Source organism: Sebastes umbrosus, chromosome 13 (genome assembly GCF_015220745.1).
Source record: "Sebastes umbrosus isolate fSebUmb1 chromosome 13, fSebUmb1.pri, whole genome shotgun sequence".
Classification (NCBI taxonomy): Eukaryota; Metazoa; Chordata; class Actinopteri; order Perciformes; family Sebastidae; genus Sebastes; species Sebastes umbrosus.
The window spans coordinates 1,450,826-1,460,951 of record NC_051281.1 but is presented as its reverse complement, the minus strand read 5'-3'; the positions used below and the strand labels follow the sequence as shown (position 1 = coordinate 1,460,951).

At 43.6% G+C, this 10,126-nt stretch overlaps 1 long non-coding RNA gene across 2 annotated transcripts; it reads left to right on the top strand.

Annotated features, from left to right (window-relative positions):
- The first annotated feature begins 3,848 nt into the window (after positions 1-3,848).
- Positions 3,849-9,223, top strand: LOC119500737. 2 transcript variants are annotated; one of them, XR_005209681.1, is made up of 5 exons: positions 3,849-4,017; positions 6,869-8,146; positions 8,244-8,271; positions 8,726-8,752; positions 8,794-9,223. It is a non-coding gene; the product is annotated as an uncharacterized LOC119500737 (long non-coding RNA). The 2 variants fall into 2 exon arrangements; XR_005209680.1 differs by having other exon boundaries at positions 8,726-9,223.
- Positions 9,224-10,126: the final 903 nt, after the last annotated feature.

Genomic DNA, 10,126 nt, shown 5'->3' with positions numbered 1-10,126 from the left:
ACATCTGGATACAGAAGATCCTCTCAACTAATATCTGTTTTACATTGATCAAGTTTACTTCATGAAGTAGAAATATTTCTCTGGTTTCTGTTTGTTTCAACGTGTTCCACAAATAATGTCTGATCATTGATATTGATCCTTCAGCACACACACATAGATGAACACAGAGATCAGCAGCATGTTATTGATGTGTGTTGACATCAGGGCTGGACTGGCCATCTGGCATACCGGGCGTTTTCCCGGTGGGCCAACATATGTCTTTTTTTTTTTTTTGGGCCCATAAAACAGGTAAATCGGCCCATTTCTTTACCTTAATTGACACTGGGCTGGCCCAATCGTTCTGTGCCGGGCGGCTACAGTGAGGAGGAGAGGGAGAGAGATGAGGGAGGGAATGAGGAGGAGAGAGAGAGAGATGAGGGAGAGAGATGAGGGAGGGAGTGAGGAGGAGAGGGAGAGAGATGAGGGAGAGAGTGAGGAGGAGAGGGAGAGAGATGAGGGAGGGAGTGAGGAGGAGAGGGAGAGAGATGAGGGAGAGAGATGAGGAGGAGAGGGAGAGAGATGAGGGAGAGAGGGAGGAGGAGAGGGAGAGAGATGAGGGAGGGAGTGAGGAGGAGAGGGAGAGAGATGAGGGAGTGTAGAGTTCAGCAGTTCTGGGCTGTCTGGCTCAACATGTCATGAGAGGTGAGCAGTGCTCTAGCGGGCCGGTTCGTAGCGGTACGCAGTATTTTACTCATTTTACTCCTTATGGCGTACCGTGACTTTTTCATGCGTACCGGAGCTTCTCTCAAGCTGCCGGATCTCCTCTGCCCTCTCCAGATCAGCTTCTCTGGGAGATTCATAATGGTGATACATAACGGTGCAGAGACAGCAGATTTGCTCCGCGTGGGTTCCCGTAGTGAACGGAAGCGCCGCGCTATTAATCTCCGCACGAGCTGAAGCCTGGCTGTTCACATCAGAAGAGCATTTCTCTGCTTCTTCTGATCCTCTGCTGTTTACTATCCATCTCTGCCTGTCTGTCTGTCTCTCTCTCTCTCTCTGTGTCTGTCTCTCTGTCTGTCTGTCTGTCTGTCTGTCTGTGTCTATCTGTCTGTGTCTCTGTCTGTCTGTCTGTCTGTGTCTCTGTCTGTCTCTCTCTCTGTGTCTCTCTGTCTGTCTGTCTCTCTCTGTGTGTGTGTCTGTCTGTCTGTCTGTCTGTGTCTCTATCTGTCTGTCTCTGTGTCTGTCTGTCTGTGTCTCTGTCTGTCTGTCTGTCTGTCTGTGTCTCTGTCTGTCTGTCTGTCTGTCTGTGTCTCTGTCTTTCTGTCTCTCTCTCTGTTTCTCTGTGTCTGTCTGTCTGTGTCTCTGTCTGTCTGTCTCTCTCTCTGTGTCTATGTCTGTCTGTTTGTGTCTCTGTCTGTCTGTCTCTCTCTCTCTGTCTCTCTGTCTGTCTGTCTGTCTGTCTGAGTCTCTGTCTGTCTGTGTCTCTGTCTATCTGTGTCTCTGTCTATCTGTGTCTCTCTCTGTGTCTCTCTGTCGGTCTCTCTGTCTCTTTGTCTCTCTGTCTGTCTGTCTGTCTGTGTCTCTCTCTGTGTCTCTCTCTGTGTCTCTGTCTGTCTGTCTTTCAGGGCCGGGGCTGGCACTGCCCCCCCATCAGAGTCTGAATGTGATAGGTCCGATAAGACTGTCAAATTAACTTTTCTTTAACCTGTTTCTGTCTCTGTTCAGCATGTATAATCCTAAAAAAGGACAGCAGGAGCCAAAACATGAATTATAACTGATGAATATTAGTTTATGTTAGATATTCACACGCAAAGTTTACACCAGAGGGGCGAATGATTCAGTTTTCTCTCCTGAGATTTAAAGGTAAAATTAGAAGTTTAACATAAAATGCTGTTGCAGTGTACTTATTATTTTGTTATTTTCATTGTTTTAAAGTCACCAGAATTCAGGAAACAAAGTCTCTGAAACTCAGACCCTCCACTTTGGTTTGGAAATCCTCCCTATTTTTGAGGTCTCAAGGTTGGCAAGTATGCAAAACAACCACATTTGAAGGGATTTCCTGGAACAGAGCCTTCAACTAAACGTGGTACACACAGCTAGAATGACCGGTGATGGAGCCGGTCTGGGCAGAAATACCAGGGCTGAGTTTTTGTCCCAGTCCAGCTCTGGTTGACATGAACAGGTGTATGAATGTTGAGGTGACATCTAGATGATGTCTGTAGAAGGCTGACATTATGATGATCCACAATAACACAATGACAAAGTCACTCTACTCATTTTAGGGAAAAGATCATTGATTAGGACATAGTGATGTTGAGCTACACATTTAAAACTCGAACACATCTGACTGGATTATAAAGTGATTTTTATCTTCATCATTTATTCTTTATTCAGATTGTGGAGCTGCAGTTTGTCAGAGATCAGCTGTGCTTCTCTGGCCTCAGCTCTGAAGTCCAACCCCTCCCATCTGAGAGAGCTGGAGCTGAGTAACAACAAGCTGAAGGATTCAGGAGTGAAGCTCCTGTGTGGTTTTCTGGAGAGTCCACACTGTAGATTGGAGACTCTGAGGTCAGTTCACTGACTCTCTGTTACTGTTATAGATCTTATATGTTTAATTAACAATTGAACCTGATTTATGAACAAACATAACTTACATCCATAAAGTTGTTAAAGTCCTTTTCTTCATATTTTCATGTTTCTTGAACTAAATTCAGTCTGCAGTCACTAAAGACTTGTGTTTCTTAAAGAAAGTGTAGAAAATGTCCACTGTTAGTTGTTAAAGTAAATGAATGTTTATCATTGTTGGTAAATGGTCACATCTGGATACAGAAGATCCTTTCAACTAATATCTGTTTTACATTGATCAAGTTTACTTCATGAAGTAGAAATATTTCTCTGGTTTCTGTTTGTTTCAACGTGTTCCACAAATAATGTCTGATCATTGATATTGATCCTTCAGCACACACACATAGATGAACACAGAGATCAGCAGCATGTTATTGATGTGTGTTGACATCAGGGCTGGACTGGCCATCTGGCATACCGGGCGTTTTCCCGGTGGGCCGATGTATGTCTTTCTTTTTTTTTTTGGGCCCATAAAACAGGTAAATCGGCCCATTTCTTTACCTTAATTGACACTGGGCTGGCCCAATCGTTCTGTGCCGGGCGGCCACAGTGAGGAGGAGAGGGAGAGAGATGAGGGAGGGAGCGAGGAGAAGAGGGAGAGAGATGAGGGAGTGTAGAGTTCAGCAGTTCTGGGCTGTCTGGCTCAACATGTCATGAGAGGTGAGCAGTGCTCTAGCGGGCCGGTTCGTAGCGGTACGCAGTATTTTACTCATTTTACTCCTTATGGCGTACCGTGACTTTTTCATGCGTACCGGAGCTTCTCTCAAGCTGCCGGATCTCCTCTGCCCTCTCCAGATCAGCTTCTCTGGGAGATTCATAATGGTGATACATAACGGTGCAGAGACAGCAGATTTGCTCCGCGTGGGTTCCCGTAGTGAACGGAAGCGCCGCGCTATTAATCTCCGCACGAGCTGAAGCCTGGCTGTTCACATCAGAAGAGCATTTCTCTGCTTCTTCTGATCCTCTGCTGTTTACTATCCATCTCTGCCTGTCTGTCTGTCTCTCTCTCTCTCTCTGTGTCTGTCTCTCTGTCTGTCTGTCTGTCTGTCTGCTTATGTGTGTCTGTCAGGCGCGGGGCCAAAGTGGGGGCTGGCACTGCTCCCACTTTGTCACTCTACTCATTTTAGGGAAGAGATCATTGATTAGGACATAGTGATGTTGAGCTACACATTTAAAACCTGAACACATCTGATTGGATTATAAAGTGATTTTTATCTTCATCATTTATTCTTTATTCAGATTGAGTTGGTGCAGGTTGTCAGAGATCAGCTGTGCTTCTCTGGCCTCAGCTCTGAAGTCCAACCCCTCCCATCTGAGAGAGCTGGATCTGAGATACAACGACCTGAAGGATTCAGATGTGAAGCTGCTGTTTGATCTGGTGGAGAGTCCAGACTGTAGACTGGAGACTCTGGAGTAAGTAGAGGGTCGGAGTCGGTCCATGCAGGTTTCAGCAGTATTGTTGTGATGTGTTTCCTCCATTAAGCTGTGAGAGGAGAACAGGGACACACAGAGAGAGAGAGAACAGTCAGCCAATCAGATCATCCAGAAGCTTGTTGTGATCATGTGTTAGAGTTGATGTGAAGAAGATGTTGTTGTTGTGTTCATGTCTCCAGGAAATAAAGCTGGATTACAGCTGACATCATCACATCATGTATAGAGACAGCTGTCCTCATCCATCAAACTGTCGTACCATCAAATCTGATTAGAAAGAGTTTGTTCTCTCAATGAGAGATAGAACCATCATAGAACCATGGTTATATTTAGTAACCATGTGGTCTTTATATAGACCAGAACCTCTGCTGAAGTCCAGTAATCACAGCTGACGTTTTACTGTTCAGTCTGTGTATGAACATGTGGGACCTTTAAAGAGGACCTATCAGGCTGATGTTGAGGTTCAAACTTGTATTTTAGGTTTCTACTAGAACATGTTTACATGCTTTAATGTTCAAAAAAAGACTTTACTTTTCTTCTACCGGCTGTGCTGCAGCACCTCTTTACACCCTCTGTCTGAAACGCTCTGTTTGATCTCCTCGTCCAAAAAGACTCCATATTTAGTCGGGCTGTCAGAGTTAATGTGATAATAATGCGTCAACGCAAGTTTGTTTTAACGCCACTAATTACTTTAACTCATTAACGCAACTTGTGATTTTTAGGTTGTAGCGGCTCAGTTTTAAAGCTAGATTGAAGATACTGGTATCATATGAAACTATAAAACCTGATGAATCCATCGGTACCAACCATGTCAGACTAGCTGGTCATGAAGGAGGTTAAATAACTCTCCAAACTTACGCTAAACTTTGGAGAGGAAAAACTGTCATGTCCATTTTCAAAGGGGTCCCTTGACCTCTGACCTCCAGATCAGTGAATGTAAATGGGTTCTATGGGTACCCACGAGTCTCCCCTTTACAGACATGCCCACTTTATGATCATCACATGCAGTTTGGGGCAAGTCATAGTCAAGTCAGCACACTGACACACTGACAGCTGTTGTTGCCTGTTGGGCTGCAGTTTGCCATGTTATGATGTGAGCATATTGTTTTATGCTAAATGCAGTACCTGTGAGGGTTTCTGGATCAATATCTGTCATTAATCTGTGTTGTTAATTGATTTACAATAATAAATATGAACATACATTTGCATAAAGCATCATATTTGTCCACTCCCATGTTGATAAGAGGATTAAATACTTGATAAATCTCCCTTTAAGGTTCATTTAGAAGAGATAAAAAATATGCGATTAACTTGCGATTAATCACAATAAATCATGGACAATCATGCGATTAATTGCGACTAAATATTTTAATGGATTGACAGCCCTAATATTTACATATTTGTCATGTTATATTTAAAAGTAGATGAAACATTCAAAATGTGACTGAAAGCAACCTAACAGCAGTAAATCCATCATTAAAGTGAGCAGTGAATAGCTCTCTGTTTCTGCAGTAATGATGCTCTCAGGACTCTCAGCAGGTTATTTCCACTGTGTACTGTGTGGATCGTGAGATAATATTACACAGAGACATAATCCAGGCTAAGAGCAACACAGTTTAAAGTGACGCATGCAGAAAGGTCACCGACTGTGTGAATGTATAAATGAACAGACTTGTAATATCACCGCCCCGTCTAGAGCACCAGAGATCTGACTAGAACTACTTTGTGTACTCTGCTGAGTTAATGTGATCACATGTATTGTTATGACCTGTATGACAATAATTTAGCCTTCTTCTCTCAGCTGCAGACCCAGCGGTGTGAAACAGACATAAATTACATTTAACTAACCCCAATAACACAAAATCAGTATATATATATATATATGTATTCATATATGATCTTCATATAGTCCCTCATCTGAATCAGCTTCTTGAGCCGTATGTTGCTGTGAGACACGTCAGAGTCGTGTTCCTACAGTCCCTCAGACTGAATGCGTTGCCTTGGTTACTTTGCTACCAATACTTTTATGTATGCTGTGGGTGATTAGAAGATGTGAAAGTAAGCCTGCTTACCGCTGTGAATTATGTTTATAGATTTACTCTTTTACTTTCTCCCAAGTCTGTTTCACACCGCCGGGGTTGGAGCTGAAAGAATGAGACTAAAGTATTGTAATTCCTCCAGGAGATGAATAAAGTATCTTCTATTCTATTCTATAAGAACACATCTAATCAACTCATTAATCTGATGGAATACACGTGTAATTAGTTCTAGTCAGATCTGTCGTGATATTAAAAGTCTTAATTTACACATTCACACAGTCAGCTGTCCTTCCTGCATTTGTCAGTTTAAACTGTGTTACTTCTAGTCTGGATTATGTGTTTAACTTGTCTAATATTCGTCTGTAAAGTCTGCCGCTCTGCAGACCGTAGACTGGTCCATGTCTCTGATTGGTCATGTGCTACAAACCCCGCCCCTTCTATGTGAACGCGCTCACAGCCAGACTGAGAAACCCTGGGTTGACTTACCGAGTTGATCAGAACTGTCGTAGGACCGCTTAGCGGGATCTTGGTTGAGGGGTTAGTTAAACCAGATAAGGAGAAGATACCCTGGGTGTGTTGGACTGGCTTCGTAGTACAGGCCTCTGGTCTGTGAGCTCTGAGCTCAGTGTGTTCACTCCAATACGTTAACATGAGAGCTGAAAGGAAGCTGGCTACGCTGCACAGACTGAAGTCCCTCTGCTCTTTATACTGGATGCTGACTGACAGCTGATGAAGGGAGTCTCTGTAAACACTGATTGATGACTTCTGTTGTCTTCTTCTTCTTCTCTCATCAGATGGAAGTAGTGATCTCTAACCACCATCATCCTTGTGTGTTCCTCTGGACCTGACAGAGTATCATCAGTGTATCTGTCCTTCTGCACAGTCTCTGCAGACACACTGAGACTCCTCCACTCCTTCTGCTCCACACTCCACCACCTCCTCCACCTGGACCTGGGTTTCACTTTGTCTTCATTCATTCATATATTCTGAACCCAAAGTGCCTCTGCAGATCAGTTCTGTTTATGACAACATAACTGTAGATTAACACATTTAAATAGATGTTTCTGCTTTGCTTTCTGATGCAGCTCCACCCTGTGGAACGAGAGTTCTGCACTTAATGTTCACATATTACTAAATATATACTGTATACCATATATGTATATACCAATACCAGCCGTTTCTCATATTATAACAGATTTGCTTGTAACAAACAGAAAGAAGTAGATAAAACCTGAACCTGAGGCTTCAGTTTCTCAACTGACTACAAACAGATTATGTCTGGGTTTTGCTGCAAAACAAATACAGATATGATTTAGTTTATTACAGATGTATGTGTCACCCTGCTAGTTTTCACATTACATGGCTCAACACAGACACATGAAGTCAACCTGTGGAGCTTTGCCCCTCAGAAATCAATGTTGAGTCGCCGTTATCACCACCGTTCATGTTCTGTAGCTCCTGATGTATAATCATAATTGACTTTATTTAAAATGATGAAAAATGCAATCTATAGAGTGAGTGAAGAGAGGGAGCGTCGTTAGTGAGAGCAAAGCAGTGAATCAGAGGAATCAAATGTTATTTTCTGATTGTTTCACGGCGGTGACGTTCTGAAGCACAAAATAACACGCCTCCGCACAACCCTGTGGGAAGGTGCCTTATTGCTGGATTTTTAATGGATGCAGCCGACGGTCAGGCTTCATCTTGTCCTCTCTGCTCGGCGTGTGTCCCGCGTTGTTTTTCCCCCAGTGTTGGGCCTCGTCCCGCCCTGCTGTGCTGTGATTGGCTAGTATTCGTTGCCTCTGCCTGGACTGTTCGGCTCATTCTGCACACGGGAGAAGTCTTTGCCTTCAGGGCTTTCTGCCAGAAAGAGTTTATTCTAACCCAAACCGTTATCTTTCCCTAAACCTAACCAAGTAGAGCTGTTGCCTAAACCTGAGGAGGTTTCAGTGAACTTCTCCCATGTGCACTCAATTTCTGTAACCAGTGTAGCATTAAAGTGGATTTAGCAAGCTAGCTAGCTAACTAATTTAACAACCTAATGCTTCAGCCACACACAAAGTCACAGGTCACAGGTCACAGGTCACAGTCACAGGTCACAGTCACAGGTCACAGTCACAGTCACAGTCACAGGTCACAGTCACAGGTCACAGTCACAGGTCACAGTCACAGGTCACAAGTCACAGGTCACAGGTCACAGGTCACAGGCACAGTCACAGGTCACAGCTCACAGTCACAGGTCACAGTCACAGGTCACAGGTCACAAGTCACAGCTCACAGTCACAGGTCACAAGTCACAGTCACAGCTCACAGTCACAGGTCACAAGTCACAGGTCACAGGTCACAGGTCACAGCTCACAGTCACAGGTCACAGTCACAGGTCACAGGTCACAGTCACAGCTCACAGTCACAGGTCACAAGTCACAGGTCACAGGTCACAGGTCACAAGTCACAGGTCACAGGCACAGTCACAGGTCACAGCTCACAGTCACAGGTCACAGGTCACAGTCACAGGTCACAGTCACAGTCACAGGTCACAGTCACAGGTCACAGTCACAGGTCACAGGTCACAGGTCACAGTCACAGGTCACAGGTCTCAGTCACAGCTCACAGGTCACAGGTCACAGGTCACAGTCACAGGTCACAGGTCTCAGTCACAGGTCACAGGTCACAGCTCACAGGTCACAGGTCACAGGTCACAGGTCTCAGTCACAGGTCACAGGTCACAGCGTAGGAAAGCACATCGCCAGTTGAGTGACAACTTTGTTCGGCTCGTTTTCTGTAACCAGTGTAGCATGAAAGCATCGCCCCTTTTGGACCGCAGGAACTTTCCTTCTGAACTAGGAACCTTTTGAGGAACCGCAGGGACCAGGGTCTAAATTAAGTTCCGGGGACAATTTAGCCTCCAAGAAGGCTCTGGTTGAGGGGTAGTACTTTCTGAAAGTACCAGAACTTTTGGGGTGGAGTTTTCGGGGATGACCATCGCTGATTGGTCAAATTCAACTCGGCTTCAACTCGTTTACCGCTTCATTCATAAACAAGGAAGTACTCTTGTATTGATTTAGGGCCACTTTAGGACGAGGGGAATTTATTTTCTGATTGTTTCATGGCGGTTACGTTCTAAAGCACAAATAAATAACTATCAAACAGTCAACAGATGATTTACTGTGGAGACAGACACTCTTAGTTTAATTTTCCTCCGCTGCATTTCATTCATTACATCCAACGTGCATCAGTAAATACTATGCAACGGTAAATATCATCGCAGTGAGACAAAACCTAATGTTTATTTTTTTCCAACGTGTTTTTTAGATAAAACAGACGGAAACACTGAACTGTAGACTGCAGAGTGTGTTTACCGCTGCGACCACCAGCAGCCCTCGTCATGTTGCCTCTTTCCTGCGTCAGCGGACTAATTTGCCTGATCTTTGCAGGTCTTTAGACCGCGGTGGAAACGCAGTGGCCTTTTAGTTCCTTAAAAGTAGTTCTAGGGATTTTTATGAGTCATTAAAAGCTTGCAGGATCTAAAGCTTCTTATTTGTCCCCAAGTTTACTGTCTACTGTATGCATGGCTCCACGAAGCAGACCAAAAGAGACCATATGTATACAAAAGTTTGAATGTTTTAGACTAATGTCTATCTATCTATTATTAGTATTAATAAGAATTATCATTAATAATTAACGGGGCACCACCCTGGATTCAGGGACCAATAACCAAAATGTTAATAAAGTCTCATTAAATATACTAAACTATCAATTTGGAACGTTGATTAGTAATTAAATTAATAACTATAACCAAAATAGATAGTAAAGGTTGAAGGATATTGGAGTAGCAGAGGTTGGCATTATTCACTCTTGTACAACATTAAACAGACCAGCATGTATATTCCACAAACATTTATTTACAAGATGATAAAGGTTTAAAACACAATATTAATCTAACTAAATAACTAAACAAACCAAACAAAGTGTGTGAGTGTGTGAGTGTGAGAGAGAGAGAGAGAGAGAAAGAGAGAGAGAAAGAGAGAGAGAGAGAGAGAAGATGGCTGGCTACT